This window comes from Rhinatrema bivittatum, chromosome 2 (genome assembly GCF_901001135.1).
Source record: "Rhinatrema bivittatum chromosome 2, aRhiBiv1.1, whole genome shotgun sequence".
Classification (NCBI taxonomy): Eukaryota; Metazoa; Chordata; class Amphibia; order Gymnophiona; family Rhinatrematidae; genus Rhinatrema; species Rhinatrema bivittatum.
Genome location: NC_042616.1, coordinates 273,496,633 through 273,509,625, shown reverse-complemented (window position 1 = coordinate 273,509,625; position 12,993 = coordinate 273,496,633). Strand labels below are relative to the sequence as shown.

Below are 12,993 nucleotides of genomic sequence, written 5' to 3'. Positions count from 1 at the left end.
ATCATGCATAGCTCTCCAAATTTTAATGAAAACGTGGGATCAGGGGGCCTGGGTTTAGCTAATATAAGACTAATATAGCTTACAGTTTGAGACACTTGGAGGATTGGCTCATGAATACAAGCTTTTATTCACCTCTGGAGATTGACTCTAGCTCTAAGATATATAGTACATAAATCGTAGCATGTGTTGCCAATCCACCTACAAAGCAGTATATCAATTTTGCCAATTTTAAAACTTGGTGTTGGTTTTGCTCACGATTGCGACAGTGGCCTTATTTTTTAACCAATTTTGGGAAATAGAGATTTTAATCCTGGGATGCACACAAGTTTTTTCAGATTGCTATGCGAAAGGACTTCAGACCGTTTTTTACTTGATTGACAGTAAAAATCAGATACACTCACTTCAATATCTTCGTAATGAATATAAATATCCCACAGGCGCAATTTTATTCCTACTTACAATTCAGACACTATATCCACTCACTCCATCTTCCAGACTTTCAGAACCCTCCGTGGGATTACTTATCTGAGAAATTTGACCTGGAGTACCCTAGTCGTCATACTATTTCTTTTTGATATAGGTTTTTACAGAAACAACTTACTAGTCCATAATTTGATAACATTGTCTAGGGTTGCGTGCAGGAATTTGGCATCTCAGTGACAATTGACTATTCTAAATGTTTGAGATTAGGAGCTCTCACTACCAATGTAAGTCTGAGGGAAAATTTAGATTTCTGCATCACTTCTACATGTCTCCACAATGTGCTTGCCAATTTAGGCTGGCTGACAGACAATTGTAAAAAAAAAAAAATAAAAAAAGGAAGTGGGGAAAGCATATGGGTTTTAGGTCACCAATTTTGGACTTGTGGGACAGTCTAATGTTTTTGGGATAAAGTGCAATAATATCTTTTTCTAGTCATAGGGATACAACTCCCTCTCAATGTTAAGATATTTTTGTGGGATGATCTACGTGACTAAATTTGATACTAATTATACCAAGTTGAGGTACAGAAAAGTCTTACTGGTGAAAAAACAAATATGTCAACACTGGCTGGATACAGATCCTCCAATTATGAAATTTGGTGTACCAGATATGTATTAAGGAAAAATATGCAGAGAAGGTAGATTGCAAATATTTCCCATCTCTTCAATATGCACTTTGTGACCAAATATCGCCGCCTAATGTTCAAAGCTTGATTCTGAATGTGTCCAAATTTGTCTTTTTTCTTTGAAGTTGCAAATAGAGCTGAGAATATAATGATGCATTCTATTTTGTTGGATTTGGATAAGATGGGCATCAGGGTGGATGGTGGGGTCGGGGGGCGGAAGGTGAGAAGAGTGACAGATGAAAATGTTAAAAGTACTTTGAGAGCCATTATATTTTCTGGCAGAGAGAAGTGTTCTCTTTCAGATGTTTCACACTCTAAAATTTGTGTTGAGGTTCTTGAATTACAAATAAGAATATTGAAACATAATAGACAGAATTAGATTCTGCTAAGAGCTGCACAGCAACTAAGGCCCGCCATGCGACTGGCAGACAGAAAAAAGGGAAAATATAAATAAAACTATCATAAGGTAAAGAAAAAACAGCTGCAGCTCCAGAAAAAACAAAAACATTACCAAAACTGAGATGAGAGCAAAGCTGAATACCATGACAAACATGCGGGGGGGGGGGGGGGGGGGGGGGGGGAAGGAGGCGGCTGAGGCACTCTATCTAGGGGGCAGCATAACTACAGCTGCACATGCTCAATATGGCATGTTTGAAAGTTCTAGAACCTCTGAGATCAAAGTTCAGGGCTGGGCTCCATCCAATGATGTCACCCCATGTGCGAGGACTGCCATCTTGCTTGTCCTCTGAAAACATACTTTATCGATCTTGGAACTATAGGAAGTGCAATGTTTGTGTATGCCAAATTCAAGAGGACTTGGTACAATCAGAGAAAAGCCCATGAAGCAGGTTAAAACTATAACCACATATTGTTTTTTTCTAAGGTCTCATTTTCCATATAAAGAGAGAATGAGAACCTTCAGTGTTTATTACTTTAAGCAGAAAATTCCCCCATAGTGCACATGGACAGCTCCTGCCTCATGTATCAAGACTCCCAGGGTCAGGTCACAGGCAAACCAATAGACAGAAGTGGGTTTAAACCAAAAATACCTTTTAAACAATTTTATTTTTAATAAAAGAATGCTATCATAGGATAGCCTAAACTCATGAATGCTCATTTCTATACCATATTTATTTAGTACTTGGTATGATATGCCACACTGTACCTCTAGTCAGAGCCTTAGCCATGCTATTTGGCACCTATGGCCAAGTAAAAAAGGGCACCCTCAACCTGAACATAACACGACCCCCATGAGCCAGGACACTCCTTTAAATGGAGCTTTCATTTTCATCCAGTAGTTTTCCTCCTGCCCCTATGGGCTTCCAGCTCAATTGGAAACAATACAGGGATCCTGGCGCCATATGTCTACATTCAAAAACTGAACTGGAAACCCCCCAAAAAAACAGATTCTGCATGACATGCAACACCAGAGAAAAAGAAATACATTTCCTACTGTATTGTGCAAAATAAGATATGAGCTGAACATTCCCAAAACTGACAGAGTTCATTCACTAAAATGAATATAAAATGCTTTTTTCTACTCTGTCTAGACTTATTTTTCTAATCACTTTAATCATCTCTATACTGCTTTCCTCTTCTTGGTCGCCTATTCATTTTCTATTTCATCTCGCTCCTGTTTTCTTCAGTACCTCCCTATGCCTGTCTAATATCGATCTTTCCCTTTTATTCTCTTTTTTCTTCATCTTCTACCTCTGCCTCTATTCACTCTAGATTTCATTCCTTCTCTCTCTTCAGTTCTGTGCCAATCCTACACACCTCCTCCCCAAATCTCCCTTCTATTGCTCCCTCAGTCCTCCATCTTCCCCCTCACTGAGCTGCTCCTTTTACCATCTTCAGCTCCCCTTGTCCTTCCCCTCAACAGCTGCATCCTCTTGTGTTCTTGAAACCCCCTCATCTCCAAATCCTTTTCTCCCCCCTCCCCTATCTTCCACAGTAATCTTCCAATCAATGATACCTTCCACTCTTCCCTAGGGCTGAGCACCCTAGTTGAACCTTACACCCACCTCCTCCCTGGTTGCACCCTCCCCATACACAATTCAAAATTGTGCATTTATAATAACAGATTCTACATGAGAAAGGACTTTGAGGTAAAGAGATCACTTATATGTACATGTACTGTTGGGATGCCAACCAGAAACCCTGCAAAAAAAAAAAAAAAAAAAAAAAAGACACACTTGGAACCCATATGATATTAGACCTATGGTAATACATGCTGGGTGTGGGTTTGGCCCTGGGAAAGCCATGTATTGATTTGCAATTACAATATTGTAAATCTCCCATATCAAAACAGTCCTAACTGCCAGCACTCAAATATCCTACTTATGAAAAGGCAACACTGAAAATATTATACTAGATCCTAAAACACCAATATACCTCTTACTAGTAAAAGAGAACAAGCCAGGATGCTATAGATCCCTACACAGAACATACACGCTAGCAGAATACCTCACTTCTATCACATGTATAGAACAGATCCCTCACGAAATACAAAATAAAGAGGCCATAAATTATATATAGAAATGTGCAAATACTAAACTGGAAACCACAAAACGCCAAACTCTGTATACAGTGTTACAAGGGAAAAACAAACATCGCCATTCCTCATAAACAAAATAAATATAAAACATAATAGTAAAACCATAATAAAAAAATATTTCAAAACAGCTGACAAATAGAACAGCAGCCAATAATTAAAAACTCATAAAACTTTTCAATATGCAAAATAATTCAAAACAGCAAGCAGATACATTAAATACCCAATAATTATAACTAACAGGGATTAATAAATCTCCCGCTTTCCATACCTGGGAACATTTGATTTCCAGATGCTCTAAGAATGTCGTGGATTAGTGGGGTGATGGGGGGAGCCGATTGTTGCACACAAATGTTCTCAATCATACATACAAGCTTGTTTGCTCTCATTTGCTCACACAAACACGCCTGTTCACTCTCACAAGCTCAATTATACACGAACATGCTAGTTTACCCTCACATGCTCAGACACGTACTCACTTGTGCTCTCATGCTCACACAAAACTCTTCTGTCTTTCATATGCTCAATTATGCACACGCTCATTCGCTTTCACATACACAACTGCACACTCACCCTCTCAAATGCACTCATACACATTTGTTCACTCACATGCACACGCTCGTTTTCTCATTTACATATACAATTACACACCCAAATGCTTGTTTGCTCTCACACATGCTCATACACACATGCTCCGCTCTCATACATGCTCAATCACATGCCCATTTACTCATGCTCAGTCATGCACAAACGCTCATTCACTCGCTTTCACGTGCTCACACATACACATGATCAACCATACATACATTCATGCTCAATCACAAACACATACATGGTCCTTTGCTCTCTCTCACACATGCTCCTTTGTCGCTCTCTTTGCAGGCATGCTTCTTCTGACTGCAGGGGCAGAATGGGAAGCCTTGGGGTTTTTTTTCCCCAGTCTGCGGGCCATGCTTTTCTTAAACGCAGGGGAGGTGGAGGAGGCCTATGATACTTCATGGCTGGGCAGGTGGATGCTGCTTTTGCTGCTCTGTGAGCTGTATTCATTCTGGCTGCTGAGGGGGGATGGAAAGCCGATGCAGTTCCAAGGGCAGTACTTCTTCAGGCTGCAGGATGAGGCTGATGCTTTGTTTTCACAGCTCACGCTCTCCTAAATGCAATGGAAGAGGCTGATGCTGCTTGGCAGGGGGTGCTCCTGACTTCCAGGGGAGGGAGGCCGATGCTGCTTCTTGCATCTCTGCAGGCCCCTCTGCTCTTGACTGCGCATGGGCAGAGGGCAGCATTGGTGATTTTTTTTTGTCCTGCTTTGGGGGCCACCACCGCTCCTCTACCCCCGAGACTGCAAAAGCTGGTACAGCAGCTCTTTTCCCCTTGGCAGCTGAGCTCTTGAGGCACCAATTGGTAGAGGGGAGTCCAGTGGATTTTCTAGCAAATTTTGAAAGTGATGGTGCCCCTCATGGATGGCAACAATGGCTGAGGCCATATCGGCCATAGGCTAGCTATGGCTCCGCCTCTAGTGGTCAACCTGGTGGCTTAGAGGCAGTGCTGTGCAAAGTCCTTAGCTTGATCTGAGTCAGGTCTTCTCCTTCCCGGGTCAACCAAGGCTATGGATGCTGCAGAAGCAGCGTTCACATTCACAGTCCTTGAGAGGAAGGAGTCATGTCATCGTTCAAGGGTGACACCAACTGGTTAGATTCAGGGCCCATGATTGCCATAACAAGACAAGAATGAGGGGGAAGGATATTAAGTGGGGGCAATCTGAATTTCCAAGCAGTTTCAAATAAAGGTCCTGGCACCAGGATCCCAGAGATTGTATCTCCAGTGAGAGAAGTCACTATATAAGTTCAGCTGGCAAGTACTGATTTGCTTTTACGATAAATGATTTGATTGGGCAGACATCTGTTCTATAGAAATCATGGATGTATGTTATTAAAAAAATTAACTAATTTGATATTTGAGTTGGTGATGAGAGAAAGGAGAGGAACAGATGGGTTAGAAATAAGCCTGTGTATCCTTGTGTTATTATCTGAATCTCAATTTTTAACCCCATTCCTTTCTTAGCCTCCATCTCTGTACTGCTTTGGTTGCTGAGAGGAAAATCTGGCACAGCAGCGGTCATATAGCAATGTCAGTACGAAAGCAGGGGAAAGCAGGACCTTGCATGGCAGGAGTCAAACACAGCTCCAACAATTCCTTACTTTACTCTGCCTCCACTAGGCTCCTCTCCGTTAACATTGTTTTATTATGTACTATGCTTCTGCTCTTCCTGACAGTCACAAAATCGACTGAGGTCATGGTAGATACTTGTGGGCAACAATGGACACTGCTACTCTTGTCCTCCTTCCTCTTCAATTTTTATTTTCACCTGTTTCATTGAAATCATTTTACCCTAGGGTCTCTGCAGGTTATACCATCTTTTATTGGACCAACATGAAATTTGCACGAAGATGATGTGCCTGAGTTTGAAACTATCCCTTCTCCAAATGTGTAACCTTACTTAGTGACACGAATTACTTCATATTCTTCCTGCTTTCTTTCCTTTACCCAGACTTACCTTCTCCTTACCTCCCCTCTAAACAATACCTACTCTGTTCCATTTTCTGTCATTTCTGGAACCCTCGCTGATTAACACTGTTTTTGATTATTTACTCAGTTATCACCGCAACAATCCTTGATCGAGGGCCACAAACTACAATTCCCTCCAGAACACATCTAACATGGACCCTAAGTTTGGATGCTAAGTGTTGCTGCTGAATGATGACAGACTCCCTCCTACCAAGGACTATGAATACTGTCTTTACAGCATCCTCAGCCCTGGCTGGGAACAGAGTCCTGGTCCAAGATTTGAATCCAGGTCTTCTGCCTAGCAATGTGTAATACTTACAACTGAAGCACAATGCCAGCCCCTCATGCACCATAGGAAAATTAGTTTCTTACCTGATAATTTTCGTTCCTGTAGTACCAAGGATCAGGCCAGGACACCTGGGTTGTGACTCCGCACCAGTAGATGGAGACAGACCAAAACTTGTGGGCTGAGCCATATAGGACCCTGTGCCAGTCACAGCCCCTCAGTCTTTCGTAATGTCAAAGTAGAAATGCAACTAGAACTAGCTATCAACTAACTAATTAAAACGAACATAATTTCAAACCCCTGCAGAAACTGGACTCCCCAACCAGGAGAGCGAACAAGCGACCAGGTTAGCTAATAAAAACTCTGAGCGGACTCTCCGTTACTTCAACGCAGCGCTGCGGGCGGGATCCTGGACTGATCCTTGGTACTACAGGAACAAAAATTATCAGGTAAGAAACTAATTTTCCTTTCCCTGTACGTACCAGGATCAGTCCAGGACACCTGGGATGTACCAGAGCTAAATTACCGAGGGTGGGAAGCAGAGAGTCCCGCTCGGAGTACCCTCTCTCCAAACCCCCCGGAATCAGTAGCCTGAACATCCAATCGGTAATGTCTAATGAAGGTATGTAACTACTTCCAGGTAGCCGCCCTGCAAATCGAGGCGACACCTGCGAAGATTCCGCCCAAGACGCCGCTTGAGACCGTGTCGAGTGAGCCCTGAGGCCCACGGGAATCTGTTTTCTCCCAATGGCCTCTTTTAGCCAACGGGCAATCGTCGAGTGGGATGCTGCGGCCCCTTTCTTTGGACCAGAAAACGAAACAAACAGATGATCTGTTACCCAAAACGAATTAGTGACCTCCAGGTAGCGTAGAAGGGATCTTCGCACATCAAGCCTCTAAGTCCCTTGCTTGAGGATCAGAGGAGCTCCCGGCCGCAAAAGCGGGCAGCTCAATTGACTGATTCAGATGAAAAGCCGACACGACCTTAGGTAGAAAGGAAGGGACCGTCCGCAAGGAGACTCCCGAATCGGAAATACGCAGAAACGGTTCCCTACAGGAGAGAGCCTGCAACTCCGAAATGCGCCGTGCCGAGGCAATCACCACCAAGAATACAGTCTTCAATGTGAGATCCTTAAGAGTTGTACGCTTCAAGGGTTCAAACGGTGCCGAGCACAAGGTGGAAAGAACCCAATTAAGGTTCCAGGACGGACAGGGGAAACGCAATGGAGGACGGAGATGCTTAGCCCCCCGGAGAAAACGGGAGATATCCGGATGAAGAGCCAGGGAGCAACCATGGACCTTACCCCGCAAGCAACCAAGCACCGCTACTTGGACCCGCAGAGAACTGCATGCCAAACCCTTGGCCAGACCAGCCTGGAGAAAAGCCAGAATATCAGATACGGAAGCGGCAATGGGATCCACACCCCGCTGCACGCACCACTCCTCAAAGACTACCCAGACCCGGACGTACACCAAGGACGTAGACTGCTTCCTGGACCTCAGCAGCGTAGCTACCACCGCGTCAGAGTAACCTTTCCTCTTTAGCCGACTCCTCTCAAAAGCCATGCCGCGAGACAGAAGTGATCCGCATCCTCCAAACAGACAGGGCCCTGACGGAGAAGCCCCGCGAACCCCTGGAGATGCATGGGAGCCACCGACAACTGAACGAGGTCCGCGAACCACGGACGGCGCGGCCACTCCGGAGCCACCATGATCACGTTGAACGGGTGCAATTCTATGTGCCGCAGAATCTTGCCGATCATCGGCCATGGAGGAAAGACGTACAGCAGGACATCCGTCGGCCAAGGAAGCACCAATGCATCGACCCCTTCTGCTCCCCTTTCTCGACGCCGACTGAAGAATCGCGGAGCCTTCGCATTGTGGCACGTGGCCATCAGGTCCATGTGGGGAAAACCCCACGTCTTGCAGATGAGGCGAAATGCTTCGTCAGCCAGCTCCCATTCCCCGGGATCCAGATGATGACGGCTGAGAAAATCCGCCTGAACATTGTCGACCCCGGCGATGTGAGAGGCTGCGATGTTGCCGAGATTTGGTTCCGACCAAGCCATCAAAAGCCGCGCCTCCTCTGCCACCTGTGGGCTTCTCGTCCCGCCTTGGCGATTGATGTAGGCCACTGTGGTTGCATTGTCCGACAGAACTCGGACTGCCCTTCCCCTCAGCAGAGGTAGGAACGATTGTAGCGCTAGACGGACCGCTCTGGTCTCCAGTCGGTTGATAGACCATCGAGCTTGAGACGCTGACCACAGGCCTTGGACTGACTTTCCTAGACAGACCGCTCCCCAACCGGAGAGACTGGCATCCGTGGTCACCACTGTCCAGTTGGGCACTAGGAGCGACACTCCACAGGTCAGATGACTGGAATCGAGCCACCAGGACAGGCTGGACCTCGCCCGGCCTACGAGTGGAAGTGGACGGTAGAATTCCTCCGAAACCTGTTTCCAGCGGGATAGTAAGGACGACTGCAATGGCCGTAGATGAGCGAACGCCCAGGGGACCAATGCGAGAGTGGAGGCCATAGAACCCAGGACCGTCAGGTAATCGCAGACCCGTGGTAGGCGGAGCGAAAGTAAGCGCCTCACTTGAGACTGCAGTTTGCACCTTCGTTCCTGCGATAGGAACACCCTGCCCCGTTTCGTGTCGAATACAGCTCCAAGGTATTCCAAGGTCTGTGTGAGTACCAATTGACTTGTTGAAATTGACCACCCAGCCTAGAGACTGCAAGAGTTGTAGGACCCTGGCCACTGCCAGCCGACACTGATCCTCGGACTTCGCCCGAATCAACCAATCGTCCAGGTAAGGATCAACTAGAAAACCCTCCCGGCGTAGCTGCGCCGCCACCACGACCATCACCTTCGTGAAAGTACAAGGCGCTGTTGCGAGACCAAACGGAGAGCCCTGAATTGGTAATGCCGCCCTAGGATGCAGAACCTTAGGAATCGTTGAGACAACGGTTGAATGCCTATGTGAAGGTACACTTCCGAGAGATCTAGTGAGGCCAGGAACTCTCCTGGACGCACCGAGGCGATCACCGAACGAATAGTCTCCATTTTGAAGTGAGGCACGCGCAGGCATCTGTTCACCCCTTTTAGATCCAGGATTGGTCTTGACGTGCCGTCTTTCTTTGGAACAATGAAGTAAATGGAGTAACGTCCTTTGCCGTGCTGACTGATCGGAACGGGGAAAATGGCTCCCAAATTTTCCAAGCGCCGGATGGTGTCTAGCACTGCTGCCTTCTTTTCGGGAGCCTGGCACGACGAGACTAGGAATTTGTCTGCTGGGGAACGAACAAAATCTAATGCGTAGCCGTGCTTTATCACGTTGAGGACCCACTGGTCCGATGTTATCCTGGCCCATTCCTCGACAAACAAGGTTAACCGCGCCCCCACATTGGGAACGACGTGCTGGGGCTGCGGTGAGGGATGGGCCGTCCGCGTTTCATTGTGAAGACTTGGGCTCCGTCGCCGACGGGGCTCCTCCCTGTCTACCGAAGCGTTTACCCCGAAAGGACTGCTGCCATTGAGGGTTTCGGGAGGAAGCTGACCTATAAGAAGGACCAGTAGACTTTTGATGACGCGACTTCCTGGGCCCTCGGAAACGGGACCTGGCCGGAAAGGAGGAGCGCGCCCTGAATCTGTCCTCGGGAAGCTTAAAAGCCCTGTTCTCTCCCAGAGAAACCATTAAATCATCCAACTCCTTGCCAAACAACAATTTCCCTTTGAAGGGCAGTGCCCCGAGATGAGCTTTGGACGAACCATCTGCAGCCCAGTTGCGCAGCCACAGCAGGCGGCGCGCCGATACAGATGCCACCATGGATCTAGCGGATGTACGCAGCAAATCGTGAGAGCATCTGCCCCATACACTATTGCTGCCTCCAACCTGTCTGCCTGTGATGCCTCTTCCGCCGACAGACCTGCGTTCGCCTGAAGAACTTGGGCCCAGCGCAGACTCGCTCACATAGCGAAGTTGGTACAGATGGCAGCCCGCACCCCCAGGGCAGACACCTCAAAAATCTTCTTGAGTTGCACTTCCAGTTTCCTATCCTGTATATCCCGGAGAGCCGTGGCTCCCGTAACCGGAATGGTCGACCTCTTTGTCACCGCAGAGACTGAGGAATCCACCTTCGGCATTCGAAGGAGTTCCAGCGCATCCTCAGGTAGCGGGTAAAGCTTGTCCATGGCCTTGCTGACCTTCAACCCTAACTCCGGCGTATCCCATTCTCTGAACAGGATATCTGTCGACGAAAAGTGAAAAGGAAATGCTACTGCCGGCCCCGTTAGGCCTAAGAGCACCGGATCCATGTTTGCCTCTTGACGGACCACCACCGGCGGAGCCTCTATTCCCAGTTCCTGAAGAATTGCTGGAATTAGCGGGGACAGTTCCTCTCTGCGAAATAGCCGGACCACCTTGGGGTCATCCCCTTCCACGGCTAGTGTCCCTTTGCCCGCGCTGGGCTGGACGGAACCGTCCGCAGCCGCCGCCTCGGCCCCATCAGGGGCTCCTCTGGCGACTGAGTCAACTGCCGATGAAGTTTCCGTCTCAGAATCCTGAGGTACGCCACGCGGAGGATGCTTCCCCCGCGAGGGCTCCCGGGAGGCCTCCGCCACATCTGTAGTCTTCTTTTTCTTCGGGGCAGACCTGCGGGTGCTCCCCACAGCGACGCCCCTTTGGCTGCACTTACTACGCTTATATTTGAGAACCTTGCGCAACAGAAGCGCAAAATCAGTTGAAAAAGAACCCGAGTCTGAAGAATCATCCCCGGTAGCCACCGGGGACCGAAGCCCCTCCGTGGGGACCCCCCCGCCAGACCCCGCTGCGGGGAAAGCGCGGGGGGCAGAGTTGTATCCCCTACTGCGATCCGAGCGATTTCGCGGCCGGAACTTAAAATGGCCACCGCACCCGCACTGAGCGGGAAAAAATCTTGGGGCCTATCAGCCGAGCCCCCCCCCCCCGTGCGGCGCTCCGGGCACACTCCTTCTCCGCCCGTGACACAGGAGCTGCAGAGACCTATGCGCGAGCCGAGCCGCAGGCCGACCCTTGTGGCATGCTGGCGATCGCGGCAAAAAACGGGCGGGAAACGCGGCAAAAATCAAAATAAAATTCAAATTCAAAATCGGCGACCTCCCTCCTGTTACCGGCGCCCTCCCCCCCAAAAGCGGAGCGGTGACGCGAAGAAACGGAGAGCCGGCACAACAAAAAAACAAGAAACCTTTTTTTTTTTTTTTTTTTTTTACAAAAGCTTGCTGCTGTCCTTGGTTCTGGAGCCCTGTTCCTGCAGGGGTGAGTGAACCGGGCTCCCCAGTGTCACCACTGACGCTGCTACTAGATAAGCCGGGTCCTCGACCCTAGCAGCGGCCTCGACCAGGAGGGGGATGGTCCCCTCAGAACCTCACAACCCCCCTGGGAGGCAGGGTGGACAGACTTTACTCACCAGAAAAACAAACCTATTTTGAAAGCTCACCTAAGCTTACCTCAAAACACCAAATCACTTAAATTAACCGAACCTGACTGACTATCAGAATCATGCCAGGCAGGGGCTGTGACTGCACCTGCACCATCTACTGGAGACAGAGAAAGACTGAGGGGCTGTGACTGGCACAGGGTCCTATATGGCTCAGCCCACAAGTTTTGGTCTGTCTCCATCTACTGGTGCGGAGTCACAACCCAGGTGTCCTGGACTGATCCTGGTACGTACAGGGAACCTGAGTTTTTTGTGATTTGTAAAATTAGATTTGGTAACAGGAAGATGTCCTATGCATCTCCATGTTCTCAGAGTATATGCCAAAGAGGTGCGCTAATACTTCAGAGTCTCCATGTGTCACTTCATGCTAGCCCTCTCAGGCTATGTGCACAAGTGTCCCGATCACTTTGTCTTGGCTCAAGTGGGATGGGGAAGCCAGACTTGTCTTGACTCCTGGACTATCCTCCAATTGAGTCATTGAAGTAGAAAAGGGCCCCTTCAGCATTAGTCCCAACACAGTTCCATGATTAGTTTGTCAAGTCGCCAGTTCTAGATTTGTGTGGCTGGACTTTTCTTTCTTGGCAAGATAGCAAACTTCATGGATGGTCAATGGAGATCTTATCAGTATCTGAAACAAAATTTGAAACTGGTCTCCTGTTCTGACATGGTGAGAAACTGACGCAGTGTAAACAAAGATGACCAAAAAATTTTAAAAAGAAAATTGGTCAGACTAAGTGCCCACAACAGGGAAAGAAAATTCTATATGCCAGTTAACAAGACTAAGGAAAGAAGTTAAGAAAACTTAAGTATCAAACACCTGCTTAGGAGAAATAAAGGGTGGAGGGGTTATTTTTTTTGGCACTAGAGGAATTAGAATTCCAAAACAGTGAGGCTGTTGAGGAGCTATCAGACATCTTTGGTGCATGCACAGTAAAGGTTTTTGGCTCAAAGTGCAGTTACATGACCCACCAGTATGACTTGGTGAACCTGCTGATCTTTAG

At 47.6% G+C, this 12,993-nt stretch overlaps 1 protein-coding gene across 1 annotated transcript in view; it reads right to left on the bottom strand.

Moving 5' to 3' along the window:
- Window positions 1–12,993, bottom strand: part of CDK13 (cyclin dependent kinase 13) — a 284,521-nt gene that overhangs the window by 135,806 nt on the left and 135,722 nt on the right.